Here is a 19,498-nt window from a genome sequence, read left to right on the forward strand (position 1 = left end):
CCATAGTGCTTAGAGCCATTTTTTTTGTTCTGTTTCCTCTCCATCAGTTTTGTTTCTGCATCTGTCATACTGGTGAACATATTTTACCTCTCAAAAATATTTACAAGTGCTTTCTTTAAGTGTCTGATCTTTGTTTTCCGTATAATCTTGTTTTATGCAATTTCAGTGCTTTCACTTTTTTCCAATTTTCCCTCGTTGTTTTCACAGATCTGCTTTCGTTTTTGTGGGCGGCTTTCTTCTGTGGTGTCTATATGCCATGAAACAGTATTATGTCTTTATAATTAGACAAAATATTTCCATCCTCTCTTCCCCATGACAAACTGTTGCCGTAAGAACATTTGCTTTATAGACTGATAAGTCAAAACATTATGACCACCCCCCACGGTAAAGTTGGATGCCGCATGGTGGCGTTGCGGGCACGTGACGCAGTAGCAGAAGCATGTAAGTGGAGCAGACGCGGGCGTGGTATCACCCTAGCGAAGGTATGGGCTGCAAATGTGGAAATCCTTTGAGATAAACGATTTAAGGAAAGGGTAGATTATTATTACGCACAGCCTGTGAACGAGTATCTCAAAAACGGCGAAGATTGTCTAACGTTCACATGCTATTGTCGTGAGCGTTTAGGAAAGAGGTAGGACAGTGAAACCACCGCTAGGAAGTAAATGGTTGGACGTCCACGACTCTTCGCAGAATGTGGAATTTGGAGGCTCGTCTGCTCTGTAAAGTAGGATAGTTGTCAATCTGTGGCATCTCTGCCGAAAGAGCATAATGCTGGTGCGCGCACAAGTGTTTCACAGCACTCTGTCCACTGTACGTTGTCGATCATGGAGCTCCGCAGCAGACGACTCCAAATGGTTCAAATGGCTCTGCTGAGCACTATGGGACTTAATATCTGAGGTCATCAGTCCCCTGGAAAAGCACTCCGTCTTCAGGCCACGAGTGGCCTACCCGGACCATCCGACCGCCGTGTCATCTTCAGAGGAGGATGCGGATAGGAGGGGCGTGGGGTCAGCACACCGCTCTCCAGGTCGTTATGATGGTATTCTTGACCTAAGCCGCTACTATTCGGTCGAGTAGCTCCTCAATTGGCATCACGAGGCTGAGTGCACCCCGAAAAATGGCAACAGTGCATGGCAGCCTGGATGGTCACCCATCCAAGTGCCGATCACGCCCGACAGCGCTTAACTTCGGGGATCTCACGGGAACCGGTGTATCCACTGCGGCAAGGCCGTTGCCTAGTCCCCTAGAACTTAGAACTATTTACACCTAACTAACCCAAGGACATCACACACATCCATGCCCGAGGCAGGATTCGAACCTGCGACCGTAGCAGTCGCGTGGTTCCGGACTAAAGCGGCTAGAACCGCTCGGCCACCGCGGCCGGCGCAGACGACTCGCACTTATGTTGACTCAACGACGTCGTCAGTTATGCCCGAGGCAGGATTCGAACTTGCGACCGTAGCAGACGCGTGGTTCCGGACTGAAGCGCCTAGAACCGCTCGGGTGCCGCGAACGGCGTAGACGACTCGTACTTATGTTCATTCAACGACGTCGTCAGTTAACATTGCAGTGGGCACAGAACTTTCGGGATTGACCATCGATCAAAGTAAATGTGTCGGCTCTTCGCGTGAATCACGTTTACGCTACACTAGGTTGTAGGTCGTCTCCACAAACACCGTTATCGAACGTCTGCTAGAAACGTGCAACACTTCACACGCAGGTTGATGGGAGCAGCACTATGCTATTTGAGACATTACCCTCTGCTTGCATGGTACCTGTGGTAATAGTCGAAGATACGCTGACAGCTGCGAACGACCTACATCCCTTCATACTTGATGTCTTCCCCGAAGGCAATGTCATCTTTCAGCAGTGTAATTGTTCATGTCAGAGCCAGCACCGTGCCACAGTGGTTTGAGTACTATTATAATGAACTGACTGATGTCTCCACGACCAAATTCCCCTGACGTAAACTTCTACGTAACCCATCTGGGTCTTGTCAGGTGCCGTCACCGCGTACGTAAACCAGCGGCCCGTGATTTACGCAAATTACGTGACCTGTGCGTAGAGATCTAAGGCCGCAACCCTCCACAAATCTACAAACAAACCGCCGGATCCGTGATACACTGAATCAGGACGGATAAGCTTTGAAGCTGGTGGTCGTAATATTTTGGCAGTGGGAACGGTAGCTCTTTAAAGATCCAGAATCTCCAGCTAATGATGTCAATATCAGTAAATGGAAACGTACTGTGTGCGATAGGGAGCATAGGTTTTGCCTGGCCTCTATGAGCCGCAAAGCCTTAATGAAACTAATAGAAATCTGGCCTGGCAAACAGTGGGCTGTAGCAATGCAGGGATAATTCTTCAGAGGCGAGCGTGGCCTCTGTAGCGGCAAGTCAGCCGCCGTAACAGATGCCCGCTCGGCCCTGTGTGGGAGTCGCATGCATAATGCATGAGGCCGGCTTATATGCAGATCCGTAAACAAAGCCCCCGGCTAAGCGCCGCTTCGTGTTTACGGTAACGACCTCTTGTTTCTTTCACCGTCTCGAGCATCGGCTCTGTTTTGCTCTACTCGTGACCCACATTTGAAACAGACCTTCCGGAATTATAAAAACAGCTTTACTCAGAGAAATAAGAGTCACTTGTGAGTGTTTCATTAAATATCAGGATGAAAATTCATTTCTTTTTCTACATGCATATAGAACTACAGTTCATGTGTGAGAAGTATAACCGAGCCAGATGGAGCAGTAGTTATTACGCTGGACACCTTATTGGGAGGACACCACTTCTTGTGTATTTTCCCAAAATCGCTCAGTCCAAATGCCGGTGTGATTCTGACATACACTGCTGACGTAGTGACTTGTGCAGTTTACGCTTAAGACTGTTGGGAGCAATCAAGTGGTAGCGTTTAGGTTACCGGAGCTAAATAATAACTTAAGAGCCCCACAAACTGCAAATTCTCTGGGCAGATGCCCTAAGGGAGAATATCCACTTAAGAGAATTTACTGGTTACTCGATGCACAACCTAGACGCTGTTTTACGGTGCCACAGTAGAAGATGGCCAGAAAAGGCACGTCTTAGAGGTGGTTCAAATGGCTCTGAGCACTATGGGACTTAACATCTTAGGTCATCAGTCCCCTAGATCTTAGAACTACTTAAACCTAACATCACACACATCCATGCCCGAGGCAGGATTCGAACCTGCGACCGTAGCAGTCCCGCGGTTACGGACTGCAGCGCCTAGAACCGCACGGCCACCGCGGCCGGCCTTAGAGGAGGCAGCACACCTGTTACTTGTTACTGAGAACTGCAATGTCGTTGGGTTTACACAGGTTAGAGTGCCACTACAGGAGACCCCGTTCACAAAAGAACGGAGTGCGGGGCCAAGTGACGTAAAACACCGTTGTTGCTGACCATAACAGGAGTGGTAATGAAGTTAAGTTTTCAGCTGAACGTTGTTGCTACCTAACTTGGAGTTTATTAACGCGAAGTCCAGAAGCATCCCTATCTACCTAGTAGGAGAAGAGGAGGAACCTAAATGTGGTTAGCCAAAGGAGCCCTGGAGGTGCGGAGCGACTCATCCGATTGCCCGTAGCTTGTTAAGTGCCGGTGCGTTGGTGGGTTGATTATAAGAAGGGAGAAATAGTGCACCGCCACGATTCTTTAAAAACGCATGTTTTTGTGTTCCGAGAGAATTCTAAGTCAGATCGCTGGGGCACCAACTCCGAGTCACTCGCGGGCAGCTTCGGTAAACTGCGAAATGTCTGTTTCTCTCACTTGGAGTGCTTCTCTGGAGTTGGTACATAACGTGCAACTCGTGTTCGCTACTTCTTTTAGTGCTCACTCCCATGGAATCAGTCACTAACTTCTGCTGTGCAACCAATTGCCGCCTTTGCTTTTTATAATGTTCAGAGTTACCTTCAGTGTAGTACTTAGTCTATTCGTTAAGAAATAGTGTTGATCAGACCTCTCCTGCTGAAGGCGTAATGTCGAATCATAAAATCTGCATCTCTCGTATGCGCCTTGTTACAGTGTTTGGCGCTGATCCAAGTCATCAACCCGCCTTCACTGGGAATTTGTCTTTCTGCTCCTCACCGCTCCGAAATTGCTGACTGACCTTAAACCCCCTGTCTTCCCTCTGTTCTATCTATAGGACCCGGCAGTTCCCTTGAAAGAAAGATGCTGAGTCTCTTCCCAAGTCCGAGATCTCACATAACGTCCTGAAAGCCACGGATCAAGGCAATCAGGTGCTTGCAGTATGTCCTGACTACCGAAAAGCATTTGACTTGTTGCCATATCAACGATAATTAACATAAATATGATTCTATTGGGTATCAAAACAAAATTTGCAACTGGACTCAGGATATATTGGTAGCTAGGACGCGACATTTTATTTTGGATGAAGAGACATCGAGGAAAACAGAACTTACTTCAAGCGTGAAGCAGAGAACGGTACTGGGACTATTGTTATTCGAATATTAAGGACCTGTCAGGGACTATTAATAGTAACCTCAGACTTTTAGCAGATAATGCATTTATCTATAATGAATTACTGTCTGAAAAATATCCAATCAATATTGAGAAGATCTGAAACTCTTGCAAAGATTGACAACTTGTTATAAATGTTTAGAAATGACAAACAGCGTACTTCACAAAACATTAGAACTTTGATCGGGAACAGCTGGAATCAATCGAATCCTAGACATACGTGTATGTTACGAATACTAAGGATATGAAACGGAATGCCCCACAGGCCCGGTTGTAGGTAAGACAAGAGGGAGACATCAGTTCATTGACAGCACGGCAGCACACTGAGACAACGCAAGTACACTGTAAGCGAAACTGCTAATAAATCACTCACGCGACCCGGTCTTAGAATGTTGTTCAAGTGTGTTGGGCTGCATCAGGAATATGGCTCGCAGGAAGCATTGAACGTTTATACAGTAGGCCGGCACGAATGGTCACAAGTTCGTCCGTCTCACGAGATAGTGTCCGAGAAATGCTGAAGAACGTTAATAGACAGGAATGGAGAGGTAGACACCAATGATCGCGCGAAAGTTGACCTAGAAAGTTGCGGCGAACAGTATTAAGTGAAGAATATTGACAAATTCCTCGTGTCCCTTCCTGTTGCTCCACCAGTGGCCATGAAGATAAGCTGAGACTAATGCCTGCCGTAAGAGCACGCAGAGAGGCGTTTAAGGAGTCATTGTTCCCGATCTCCGTGCAAGATCAGAAAGGGAAGACACTAACCTGTGGTGCCGTGCTGAGCAGTCTCTGACATGTCATTCACACTGCAGAATATGTATGAGGATGTAGATGTTGACTTTGCTCCAGCTGTAATGATCCCGTTGCCAAGGGGTCATTAAATCCTCTTCTTTCTTCTTCCTCGCTGATAAGCGGACGACATGGTATACACATTTGGTGCTGCGGCTATAAGCAAGGTATCTTTTCTCATAATTACCTATACGCTGAAAATTTATAATACATAAAAAGTTGGAACCGGCAGATTTTCACAGAAGAAAATTAAGAGAATGATGAAGGTATAATCGTCAAGACCGATTTGTCCTGATCGCGCCATTCATGTCTTCAATACAGCATTTTCTCTCATTCCTCTCAGAGCATAGATACGAGTCTAACTAAGCCTGTGGAAACAGAAATACTGCTGTGTTTGAAAACGAAAGTTTGTTTAATGTGACGATACTGGTCTCCGCGCCAGCTTATCCTATGCGTCCCTCACCTGTGTGTAACTGTTACAGGGTGATACAACCTTAACGCTGCCACCTACCTCTTTGTCCTGCCGTCAGGCAGCCTGGGGCGGTGCTTCTGAAGAGTATAATTCCCCTCCTCTTGAGGAGAATGGATTTCCCCTCCTGCCTGTGGGAAGTGTATTTCTCCTCCTGCTTATGGGAAGTGTTGTGGCGTAACAAGCTCGCTACGCCACGCTGAGAAGGAAGCCGAAAGGAACGCGTACACACACGCCGACTGGCGTCAAGTCTGGAACAGGAGACTTAATGAATGCGATAAAGAAAATACGTAGCTTTGGAATATACTTAACTTTTAATGCTTCCTTTGGTACATCTCTCTTGACTATACAAATGAGACTCGTAAGATACATGCACTGTGACAATTGGCGCCTTGCTAAGTCGTAGCCATTAACTTAGCTGAAGGCTATTCTAACTGTCTCTCGGCAAATGAGAGCAAAGGCTTCGTCAGTATAGTCGCTAGCAACGTCGTCGTACAACTGGGGCGAGTTCTCGTACGTCTCTCGAGACCTGCCGTGTGGTGGCGCTCGGTCTGCGATCACACAGTGGCGACACACGGGTCCGACATGTACTAATGGACCGCGGCCGATTTAAGCTACCACCTAGCAAGTGTGGTGTCCGGCAGTGACACCACAGGAAGTATATTTACCCTCCGCTGCGAGGCGTCTCTTTGTGTAGTGTTGTTGCACAGGTATCTCGCGTATGCTAGGAGGACGGAATACGATGTTTCTCCGCTGCAAGGCCTTTGTTTGTGTAGAACTGTTGCAGAGGCAGCACGTGTGAGTTAAGCGACAGAATACAGTTTATGGAGTGAAAGAGTTTCAAGTGAAATGAAGAAATGCAAATATTCAATTCACCAAAGAGGATTCACGTATGATTCGTTCGTGCGTATAGAATCAGCGCTTGGAGATCATTTGAGGAGGAACTTCTGATGTTCAAGTTTCATATCGGAGTACAACTCAAAGATAAATTTCTTCAACCGGTAAATGTTTTTTTCGGGAAATACAGACAGCCACGGACAGTATTCACAGAAGAAACTCTCGATAACACTGGGCGTGCTCTGGGAAGGTCTTCTACAAAATCAGTTCCACGCCTACGATTCTGTTGAAGCGCCTACACAGTCCTGTCACCTGTGTCGCGGGCACAGCGGCCGGCCTCGATCGCCACAGAAGTTGTTGCGCTACTGACTGATCATTCAGTATAAGCTACATCCATCTGAACCACCTAACCCTATTTCAACCTTGATCTCCCTCTACAGTTTTTAACCATCACTGTTCCTTCTAGTACTAAATTCATTATATTTGAATTTAGCACCTCCTCAGCATTCTTCTTTAGTACCATACTACGAAAGCTTTTCTTGTGAAAGTTGTTTCACGCCGACGTTTGACTTCCGTTTTTTATCAAACTACAAACACCTGCAGAAAATAATTCCTAATTTAAATTGGATGTTAATAAGTTCCACTTTTATAGACTTTTCGTTACTACTGCCAGTCTGTGTTTTACGTGCTCTCCACTTCGTCTGCCACCATTCAGTTTGATGCCCAAATACATTTTGGAGTTTTAGTCCATTATTTGATGAAATAATGCTGTCAGCATCAACCAGCAGGGCTGCATTCCATTACCCACGTATTCTGTTAATGATACTCGTCTTATAAGCCTTTTCAAGACATTGCCCATTCTGTTCGAGTGCTGTTGAAACTAGTCTGCCATCTGTGACGAAATATTAGTGTCATCAGCAAAACCACAAATTTTTCATTTCGTCTCTCTGAACTTTAATGCCATTTCAAGATTTCGACTTCATTTACTTCAGAATGAGATTTTCACTCTGCAGCGGAGTGTGCGCTGATATGAAACTTCCTGGCAGATTAAAACTGTGTGCCCGACCGAGACTCGAACTCGGGACCTTTGCCTTTCGCGGGCAAGTGCTCTACCAACTGAGCTACCGAAGCACGACTCACGCCCGGTACTCACAGCTTTACTTCTGCCAGTACCTCGTCTCCTACCTTCCAAACTTTACAGAAGCTCTCCTGCGAACCTTGCAGAACTAGCACTCCTGAAAGAAAGGATATTGCGGAGACATGGCTTAGCCACAGCCTGGGGGATGTTTCCAGAATGAGATTTTCACTCTGCAGCGGAGTGTGCGCTGATATGAAACTTCCTGGCAGATTAAAACTGTGTGCCCGACCGAGACTCGAACTCGGGACCTTTGCCTTTCGCGGGCAAGTGCTCTACCAACTGAGCTACCGAAGCACGACTCACGCCCGGTACTCACAGCTTTACTTCTGCCAGTACCTCGTCTCCTACCTTCCAAACTTTACAGAAGCTCTCCTGCGAACCTTGCAGAACTAGCACTCCTGAAAGAAAGGATATTGCGGAGACATGGCTTAGCCACAGCCTGGGGGATGTTTCCAGAATGAGATTTTCACTCTGCAGCGGAGTGTGCGCTGATATGAAACTTCCTGGCAGATTAAAACTGTGTGCCCGACCGAGACTCGAACTCGGGACCTTTGCCTTTCGCGGGCAAGTGCTCTACCAACTGAGCTACCGAAGCACGACTCACGCCCGGTACTCACAGCTTTACTTCTGCCAGTACCTCGTCTCCTACCTTCCAAACTTTACAGAAGCTCTCCTGCGAACCTTGCAGAACTAGCACTCCTGAAAGAAAGGATATTGCGGAGACATGGCTTAGCCACAGCCTGGGGGATGTTTCCAGAATGAGATTTTCACTCTGCAGCGGAGTGTGCGCTGATATGAAACTTCCTGGCAGATTAAAACTGTGTGCCCGACCGAGACTCGAACTCGGGACCTTTGCCTTTCGCGGGCAAGTGCTCTACCAACTGAGCTACCGAAGCACGACTCACGCCCGGTACTCACAGCTTTACTTCTGCCAGTACCTCGTCTCCTACCTTCCAAACTTTACAGAAGCTCTCCTGCGAACCTTGCAGAACTAGCACTCCTGAAAGAAAGGATATTGCGGAGACATGGCTTAGCCACAGCCTGGGGGATGTTTCCAGAATGAGATTTTCACTCTGCAGCGGAGTGTGCGCTGATATGAAACTTCCTGGCAGATTAAAACTGTGTGCCCGACCGAGACTCGAACTCGGGACCTTTGCCTTTCGCGGGCAAGTGCTCTACCAACTGAGCTACCGAAGCACGACTCACGCCCGGTACTCACAGCTTTACTTCTGCCAGTACCTCGTCTCCTACCTTCCAAACTTTACAGAAGCTCTCCTGCGAACCTTGCAGAACTAGCACTCCTGAAAGAAAGGATATTGCGGAGACATGGCTTAGCCACAGCCTGGGGGATGTTTCCAGAATGAGATTTTCACTCTGCAGCGGAGTGTGCGCTGATATGAAACTTCCTGGCAGATTAAAACTGTGTGCCCGACCGAGACTCGAACTCGGGACCTTTGCCTTTCGCGGGCAAGTGCTCTACCAACTGAGCTACCGAAGCACGACTCACGCCCGGTACTCACAGCTTTACTTCTGCCAGTACCTCGTCTCCTACCTTCCAAACTTTACAGAAGCTCTCCTGCGAACCTTGCAGAACTAGCACTCCTGAAAGAAAGGATATTGCGGAGACATGGCTTAGCCACAGCCTGGGGGATGTTTCCAGAATGAGATTTTCACTCTGCAGCGGAGTGTGCGCTGATATGAAACTTCCTGGCAGATTAAAACTGTGTGCCCGACCGAGACTCGAACTCGGGACCTTTGCCTTTCGCGGGCAAGTGCTCTACCAACTGAGCTACCGAAGCACGACTCACGCCCGGTACTCACAGCTTTACTTCTGCCAGTACCTCGTCTCCTACCTTCCAAACTTTACAGAAGCTCTCCTGCGAACCTTGCAGAACTAGCACTCCTGAAAGAAAGGATATTGCGGAGACATGGCTTAGCCACAGCCTGGGGGATGTTTCCAGAATGAGATTTTCACTCTGCAGCGGAGTGTGCGCTGATATGAAACTTCCTGGCAGATTAAAACTGTGTGCCCGACCGAGACTCGAACTCGGGACCTTTGCCTTTCGCGGGCAAGTGCTCTACCAACTGAGCTACCGAAGCACGACTCACGCCCGGTACTCACAGCTTTACTTCTGCCAGTACCTCGTCTCCTACCTTCCAAACTTTACAGAAGCTCTCCTGCGAACCTTGCAGAACTAGCACTCCTGAAAGAAAGGATATTGCAGAGACATGGCTTAGCCACAGCCTGGGGGATGTTTCCAGAATGAGATTTTCACTCTGCAGCGGAGTGTGCGCTGATATGAAACTTCCTGGCAGATTAAAACTGTGTGCCCGACCGAGACTCGAACTCGGGACCTTTGCCTTTCGCGGGCAAGTGCTCTACCAACTGAGCTACCGAAGCACGACTCACGCCCGGTACTCACAGCTTTACTTCTGCCAGTACCTCGTCTCCTACCTTCCAAACTTTACAGAAGCTCTCCTGCGAACCTTGCAGAACTAGCACTCCTGAAAGAAAGGATATTGCGGAGACATGGCTTAGCCACAGCCTGGGGGATGTTTCCAGAATGAGATTTTCACTCTGCAGCGGAGTGTGCGCTGATATGAAACTTCCTGGCAGATTAAAACTGTGTGCCCGACCGAGACTCGAACTCGGGACCTTTGCCTTTCGCGGGCAAGTGCTCTACCAACTGAGCTACCGAAGCACGACTCACGCCCGGTACTCACAGCTTTACTTCTGCCAGTACCTCGTCTCCTACCTTCCAAACTTTACAGAAGCTCTCCTGCGAACCTTGCAGAACTAGCACTCCTGAAAGAAAGGATATTGCGGAGACATGGCTTAGCCACAGCCTGGGGGATGTTTCCAGAATGAGATTTTCACTCTGCAGCGGAGTGTGCGCTGATATGAAACTTCCTGGCAGATTAAAACTGTGTGCCCGACCGAGACTCGAACTCGGGACCTTTGCCTTTCGCGGGCAAGTGCTCTACCAACTGAGCTACCGAAGCACGACTCACGCCCGGTACTCACAGCTTTACTTCTGCCAGTACCTCGTCTCCTACCTTCCAAACTTTACAGAAGCTCTCCTGCGAACCTTGCAGAACTAGCACTCCTGAAAGAAAGGATATTGCGGAGACATGGCTTAGCCACAGCCTGGGGGATGTTTCCAGAATGAGATTTTCACTCTGCAGCGGAGTGTGCGCTGATATGAAACTTCCTGGCAGATTAAAACTGTGTGCCCGACCGAGACTCGAACTCGGGACCTTTGCCTTTCGCGGGCAAGTGCTCTACCAACTGAGCTACCGAAGCACGACTCACGCCCGGTACTCACAGCTTTACTTCTGCCAGTACCTCGTCTCCTACCTTCCAAACTTTACAGAAGCTCTCCTGCGAACCTTGCAGAACTAGCACTCCTGAAAGAAAGGATATCAGCGCACACTCCGCTGCAGAGTGAAAATCTCATTCTGGAAACATCCCCCAGGCTGTGGCTAAGCCATGTCTCCGCAATATCCTTTCTTTCAGGAGTGCTAGTTCTGCAAGGTTCGCAGGAGAGCTTCTGTAAAGTTTGGAAGGTAGGAGACGAGGTACTGGCAGAAGTAAAGCTGTGAGTACCGGGCGTGAGTCGTGCTTCGGTAGCTCAGTTGGTAGAGCACTTGCCCGCGAAAGGCAAAGGTCCCGAGTTCGAGTCTCGGTCGGGCACACAGTTTTAATCTGCCAGGAAGTTTCATATCAGCGCACACTCCGCTGCAGAGTGAAAATCTCATTCTGGAAACATCCCCCAGGCTGTGGCTAAGCCATGTCTCCGCAATATCCTTTCTTTCAGGAGTGCTAGTTCTGCAAGGTTCGCAGGAGAGCTTCTGTAAAGTTTGGAAGGTAGGAGACGAGGTACTGGCAGAAGTAAAGCTGTGAGTACCGGGCGTGAGTCGTGCTTCGGTAGCTCAGTTGGTAGAGCACTTGCCCGCGAAAGGCAAAGGTCCCGAGTTCGAGTCTCGGTCGGGCACACAGTTTTAATCTGCCAGGAAGTTTCATATCAGCGCACACTCCGCTGCAGAGTGAAAATCTCATTCTGGAAACATCCCCCAGGCTGTGGCTAAGCCATGTCTCCGCAATATCCTTTCTTTCAGGAGTGCTAGTTCTGCAAGGTTCGCAGGAGAGCTTCTGTAAAGTTTGGAAGGTAGGAGACGAGGTACTGGCAGAAGTAAAGCTGTGAGTACCGGGCGTGAGTCGTGCTTCGGTAGCTCAGTTGGTAGAGCACTTGCCCGCGAAAGGCAAAGGTCCCGAGTTCGAGTCTCGGTCGGGCACACAGTTTTAATCTGCCAGGAAGTTTCATATCAGCGCACACTCCGCTGCAGAGTGAAAATCTCATTCTGGAAACATCCCCCAGGCTGTGGCTAAGCCATGTCTCCGCAATATCCTTTCTTTCAGGAGTGCTAGTTCTGCAAGGTTCGCAGGAGAGCTTCTGTAAAGTTTGGAAGGTAGGAGACGAGGTACTGGCAGAAGTAAAGCTGTGAGTACCGGGCGTGAGTCGTGCTTCGGTAGCTCAGTTGGTAGAGCACTTGCCCGCGAAAGGCAAAGGTCCCGAGTTCGAGTCTCGGTCGGGCACACAGTTTTAATCTGCCAGGAAGTTTCATATCAGCGCACACTCCGCTGCAGAGTGAAAATCTCATTCTGGAAACATCCCCCAGGCTGTGGCTAAGCCATGTCTCCGCAATATCCTTTCTTTCAGGAGTGCTAGTTCTGCAAGGTTCGCAGGAGAGCTTCTGTAAAGTTTGGAAGGTAGGAGACGAGGTACTGGCAGAAGTAAAGCTGTGAGTACCGGGCGTGAGTCGTGCTTCGGTAGCTCAGTTGGTAGAGCACTTGCCCGCGAAAGGCAAAGGTCCCGAGTTCGAGTCTCGGTCGGGCACACAGTTTTAATCTGCCAGGAAGTTTCATATCAGCGCACACTCCGCTGCAGAGTGAAAATCTCATTCTGGAAACATCCCCCAGGCTGTGGCTAAGCCATGTCTCCGCAATATCCTTTCTTTCAGGAGTGCTAGTTCTGCAAGGTTCGCAGGAGAGCTTCTGTAAAGTTTGGAAGGTAGGAGACGAGGTACTGGCAGAAGTAAAGCTGTGAGTACCGGGCGTGAGTCGTGCTTCGGTAGCTCAGTTGGTAGAGCACTTGCCCGCGAAAGGCAAAGGTCCCGAGTTCGAGTCTCGGTCGGGCACACAGTTTTAATCTGCCAGGAAGTTTCATTTACTTCACTACTTGCTAAAACAACAACTGTGAGAACACACCCCTGTTGCAGTCCATTCTCAACTACTTCTCTTTCATGCCTATTGATTTATACAACTTTTAATTTTAGCTCGTTCGTTCCTGGATCGAGGCTATACAATGAAATGTCGTGTGGCTAGGGCCTCCCGTCGGGTAGACCGTTCACCTGGTGCAGGTCATTCGATTTGACGCCACTTCGGCGACCTGCGCGTCGATGGGGATGAAATGATGATGATTATGACAACACAACACCCAGCCCCTGAGCGGAGAAAATCTCCGACCCAGCCGGGAATCGAACCCGGGCCCTTAGGATTGACAGTCTGTCACGCTCACCATTCAGCTACCGGGGGCGGGCGAGGCTATACAATGAATTATAGTAATGAATATTAAATATCATGCAAACTCTCGGCGCTTGTGCATGTTTTTTTTTCTTTTTTTTAAAGGTCCGTTCATGTGTTTTTAACCGTGTTTCCTCTCTCTGTGTTTTACTACAGTCCTACTTCGTGATAAGACAGCACACGAAGTCGACGGTGGATCGAGGTGGACGACTTTTTGTTTAGAAGTACCGAACCTTTTGCCATGCCAAGTCACCCAACAATCTTACAATGACTAAAGGCACTAAATAAAACATACATAGGTTATTAATAACAGTATATTCTGAAATAAAAACACAATTAAATTATGACACTTAACTTGGGTTCAAAATTTGCTGTGAGCGCTATGAGACTTAACTTCTGAGGTCATCAGTCCCCTAGAACTTACAACTACTTAAACGTAACTAACCTAAGGACATCACACACATCCATGCTCGAAGCAGGATTGGAACCTGCGACCGTAGCGGTCGCGCGGTTCCACATTGAAGCGCCTAGAACCGCTCGGCCACTCCGGCCGGCACTTAACTTGGGACTTGAATTATGTAATTACGACTACCGTTTGGTTGCAACTCGTGAATGTATTTATAAAATAATGTAGTAATTATCGCGGTGTGCCAAAATACGTCCGATATGGACCAGATCTAGAAAACAAAAGGTGCCTCTTATTCTGCTAATAACCTGACGATCAAAAATCTTCAAATGTTTACAGTGGCTGCATACAGTATTAATACAGTCGTGGACTATATCTGTGGCTCAAATTATTTCTTTATTTCATTACTTATAATTACGTTTTCTGATAGTAAAAGCTGAGCATGCAAATGTGCCTGCAGTATCGTTGCTTTAGAAGTTGTACATACCATTTCGCTAACTGTATTTTACCTTGCTACGTTCAGAATATCACGTAGTCCACTCAGCTTTCCCTACGTGTAGAAATTACACTATAAATTAAACACAAAGTGAGCTTTCGTCTACTATGAGTTGTGGGCTCAGTGATGCTTTGCGGGTTCCTACATATTTCCTGAACTCAAACCCGTGTTCCCCGAGATCGGCTTCTACCATTTTTTCCAGCCTTTTGTAACCAATTAAACTATCTTTTTTTGCAATGTTCACTGCTGTCAGTACCTTACTCTCTTTAGCATAGGAATTATTCCATTCTTCCTGAAGTTCGTGGGCATATCGCCTGCGTGGTGTATCTTGCATATTACGTGAAATGTTTTTGTCGTGGCTGGCTCTCCCAAGGATACGAAAAATTCGGAGGGAATATCGCCACTTCAGGGGTCGATCCAGGCGCTTCAGTATTCTGTCAAAGTCTTCCCACATTCTCGTATGTCCCACCTCATCTTCGTTTACATTGAACTGCTCTTTCTTCGGCAAGTCGCTGCCGGCACTCCTCACTCTTGGTTACTGAACACGCATCAGCTGGCCACCACTTATAGCGCTGCGACGACGCGATAACTCGCCATCATATGAAGCCTCGGCAACATTGTCTCCGCTGGACGGGTTGCCAAGAGCCAGCAGGTCTGCAACCCGCGGACAGGGCATGCGCTACTGTCAGCTCCAGACTGATATAACAATAAAAAGTTTTACTGCTTACCTTGTTCCAATAACTATCGCCTTCGAAGGATTCCTGTCTCTAGCTCCCAGCAGAACGAATCCATGAAGCCTGGTGATGGAAGAGTAGCTACACCATTCTGACAGAACGAAGTAACTCTCCCTTCCCTCAATGAATGACGTTAGAATCACCGTGTCAGACTTTACTTCCATATAATATGAGAAGGAAACGTGTAATTAGATGTTATTATACTAATTTAAGCGTCAAAAGTTTCTACACACGTTTAGGAACATTACCCGAAAAAGAAATCAGCATTACTCAAGGCACTGAAACCACGCATGATAGTTAACTCTTTTAGCTCCATTCAAGCAGCAAAGAAAAATCAATTTACAAATAAATAGCCTTTCCATCAGAAAATCTAAAAATCATTTTTGTACCTCGACCTCCTTAGGCCGTGTGCATATTGAAACTGAGCAAGGGGTAAGAGTTCTCGCACTCTAGTTTTCACAGCGACTCTCGTAAATTATCGGTGAACAGAAAACGTCAGTTCCTGTCATGTCAGGAGCTTTGACAGATGATCTAGAGACTGAATGTTAATTACTACAGCTCACGTCGAAAAGTAATTTGTGTAACTTCTGGATAACCGAAACATTTAGAGGAAGAGAACGACAACAATTTATGGGGTTGGGTTGGATTGTGGGGGGGGGGGGGGGGGAGGAGACCAAACAGCTAGGTCACTGGTCTCATAGGATTAGGGAAGGAACCATACCGTCATTTTCCTGTAGCGATTTAGGGAAATTCACGGAAAACCTAAATCAGGATGACCGGAGGCGGGATTGAACCGTCGTCCTCCCGAACGCGAGTCCAGTGTGCTAGCACCTGCGCCACCTCACTCGCTAGCATTTATGAATGGGTTAAACACTAAATCAAGATTATACTGAAACTTATCTAAACAAGATAGGCAAAATTACTATGAATACGCACTGCCCATGGTCTTATAATTTGTTAAAGCTTTATATAACAAGATCGCGGAAACAGCAATAAGTGAGTAATCTAAATTCAAATGAATAGCTACACGGATTTGTTAATACTCTCCGATAAATTCAGTTAGTGTCCTACATCGTTTGGAAAATAACGTAGCAAGAAAATGTTTTCAGGCGAACGTCGTATAACAATTTAGAGCAAATAATTTCTGAGGACAATATTGTGGCAGTAGCTCGTAATAACGTGCGATCGACCACAATGGAACGGAACACCTGAATAGTACTCTTGTACCAAACTGCAGTACGTAAAACAGGCGTTTGTAAGGAAAGGCAAACTGTGGATACTTCACAGAATCAATTTATTTCCTAGACCGCTTTTCAGCTTCGCTTACGGGCCACGTTTCTCTAATTCTGTTCCACACTATCTTCTCGATCCAATTCCGCCATTTTTTCTTTATTTATTTTATCCCAATTGTCTATGTACTCCACACGTTCTGTCCTTTTATTATATCTACATCTCCCTTACGTTCATCAGCGTTCTACCCTAGCACAGGTCTTCACATGTAGCTCTCCATGTCGTCTTCTCACTTTTTACCCTCTTCGTTTTCTCGTAATTGTTTCCATCTTCCTGCAGGTTAGGGGTTATAATAGGCACCAGATATTCCTGCCTGTCGTAAAAGGCGACTAAAAGGAGTCTCCCACTTTTTGGCCTAATAATTTCTCGTACCTGTTTAGGTATGACCTCACATTTTCCAAATTCTACAGAAGTGTGGGCAATTTGGGGAAGGATGCCTTATGTGGTGCACCAGACATCAATAGTGCTGTTTGATCTTCTCTGCCTTTTATTGTTATGACTCTGCGACTACACCCACAGTTCAGATATTTGGGCGAGGACAATTAATGGGGTATGTCATCTTCTTCCGTTCTCTGCAGTCCTATTCTGCTCCCATGATGGTACTGGATTTCTCTGCACCCAGTTTCCAGCATGGTAGCCAGTGCGTGGTGATGGCCGTCAGATACGCTCCTGGTTGTAGCCCCTTGATAGCAAAGGGATTGCACTGCTGATGCCTGAGCTGCAAATTCCCAAAGGGTAGACGACCATCTTGTTGGGGCATCAGTACTCCCGGGAAAGGCCGTTATGCTAGATGGCCCTTGCTGTGGCTGGGTGGTGCCTGTGGGAAGAGCCTAATCGGAGTGGGTGGCATCAGGGTGGATGACCCACAATGAAGCAGACCAAGTTATCTTTTGCTGGTGACCGAATGGCGTCAGCAGTCTCTGAGAAGGGAAAGGTAGACTACAATGCTGACAGGTATGACAGTAAACCGTTCCCTTCCCTAGCTACACCTTGGGAGGAACGTAGGACATGGAAGGCTGAGAGCCTTAATCGGCAACGTATTTAGTCTGCAGTCTGGTTAAGAAACATGAGACTCCAGTGGTCCCCACATCACCACTCCCTAGCAGTTTTGCGTCTGAGGACGAGTTTGAGATTCTAGGGTCACCTGAAGACCTAGATCTTGCTGACACTTCACACGCAGTGGTCCTGGATGCGAGCACTCAACCGATGGTGGCAGGTAACCCTGAGGCGCAATCTGCCTCCTTGGTCCTTTCATGGTTTCCCACACGACAGAAGCGGCTTTTTCTCCCATCTGGCTTAGTTACAACAACTCTTAAACGTTACACCTGCTTTTTGCGTGGCCCTCAGGAAACCTGATTTCCCATAATGCAGACCCCTGCACTTTGTTGCTGATGAGGGTACTACAAAATCTGTATCGACTGTGACAGACCGTCAGGTGGAGTTTATATCTATGTCCTTACCTCTGTCTGTAGTAAACCCACGCCGCTTCAAACATCTTTAGACACTGTGGCTGTCAGGTGAGGACAACACAGAAAATTACCATCTCTAACATCTACCTTCCCCCAGATAGTGAAGTGTTACTCCATGTATTGGCTGCATTAATTTCTCCACTTTCTGCCTTTCCTGCTTTTGGGTGATTTCAATGCCCTCAATACAGGTGCTCCCACCTGGCACATGGCACCTACCTGGCCATTGATCTCCCGGTTTTCAGTCCTGTTCTTCTCCAATCTATTCACTGGAGAGCTCACGACATCTGGTGCGGTAGCGAGCGGGGCAGACTGGGATGCTTTCGACTCTGCTACCACTGTTGAATCTCCATTGCCTGGCAACATTGAGGAGGCGATCCACATCATCACTACTACCACTGTTGCTGCAGCTGAATTGGCAGCCCCTTGTTCCTCAGGTTGTTCCTGGAGGAAGGCAGTGCCTTGGTGGTCTCCATAAATCGCTGCAGCTACTAGACACTGTAGGCAGGCCTTCCAACGTCATAAACAGAATCCACCTCTGGAGCACCTCATTGACTTCAAACAGCTCCATGCCAGCGTTCGTTACCTCATCAAACGACAGAAGCAGGAGTGATGGGAACGATACATCTCCACTATTGGAACACGAACATCTCCTTGAACCAAGCTCAGACACCTTTACGGATAACAGACCTCTGCAGGTATACTTGGGATTTCCACACATAGAGTTGTATCCACCGATCCAGACGTAATCACAGAGCGCCTTGCCAAGCATTGTGCTCACACATCCCTGAGAACTACTGCCCCACCTTTCGCCTCCTCAAACAATGGGTGAAATGACAATACCTATCTTTTGCTCGAAGACACCCTGACCTATATAATGCTTCCTTCAGTAAGTGGGGATTACTCAGCGCCCAGGCCTATTTCCCTGACACATACCCTGGACCAGAACGCATTCACTCCCAAATAGTTAAAGATCTCTCAGCGGATTACCTGCGCCACCTCCTTGCTTTCTTCAACTGCATCTGGAGCTTTCAGTTTGCATCCACCAAGATTTGCATCATGCACTTCTTTCGTCATGACACCGTCCACCCACATCCTCAACTTTGCCTAGATGACCCACTACTTAATGTAGTGGAGACTTTACCGTTTTTCGGGACTGGTCTTCGTCACCCGCTTCACTTGACTTCCCCATCTTCGTCAGCTTAAGGAAATGTACTGGTGGGTTTTTAATGTTATTTGATGCCTGAGCCAGAACAACAGGGGTTCTGCAGCTGCTCAAAGCTCTTGTGCAATCCTGTCTTGACCTGGAGCCTGTGTATAAACCCTTAGCATTGCGGCTGCTGGACCCTGGTACACCACTGTGGAGTTCAGCTTGTGAAAGGAGCTTTCCAAACGAACCCAGTGAGGAGTTTCCTAATGGAAACCGGTGTTCCTAAATTACAGATCAGGTGACAACAGCTGATTGCGAATTATGCCACCCATAATCATACTTCGCCTTACCATCACGATTAATCCTTTTCCATAACACAGCAATCCCGCTCCTGCAACGTCGGCCAGATTGGAGATTCCAATTGCAATCCATGTTCGGTCGCGTCATTTCGCAGTTGACACTTTTACCTCTGCCACCTTTTCTGCGGGTCCACTAACGTACACCTCCATGGTCCATGTCTTGGACACACCTTTGTCTGGATCCATATGGCTCAGTTGCACCTGAGGCGCTCCACCAGAAATTTTTATCTGTTTTCGGCGAGGTCCTGCTGTCAGAAATTGTCTACACTGATGGCTCGATTTTCGATGGTCACGTTGG

General features: G+C 47.6%; 1 pseudogene; it reads right to left on the bottom strand.

Annotated features, from left to right (window-relative positions):
* Window positions 1-1,118: 1,118 nt before the first annotated feature.
* LOC126204837 (5S ribosomal RNA) lies at window positions 1,119-1,236 on the bottom strand (annotated as a pseudogene).
* Between the last annotated feature and the right edge of the window lie 18,262 nt (window positions 1,237-19,498).

Source organism: Schistocerca nitens, chromosome 9 (genome assembly GCF_023898315.1).
Source record: "Schistocerca nitens isolate TAMUIC-IGC-003100 chromosome 9, iqSchNite1.1, whole genome shotgun sequence".
Lineage (NCBI taxonomy): Eukaryota > Metazoa > Arthropoda > Insecta > Orthoptera > Acrididae > Schistocerca > Schistocerca nitens.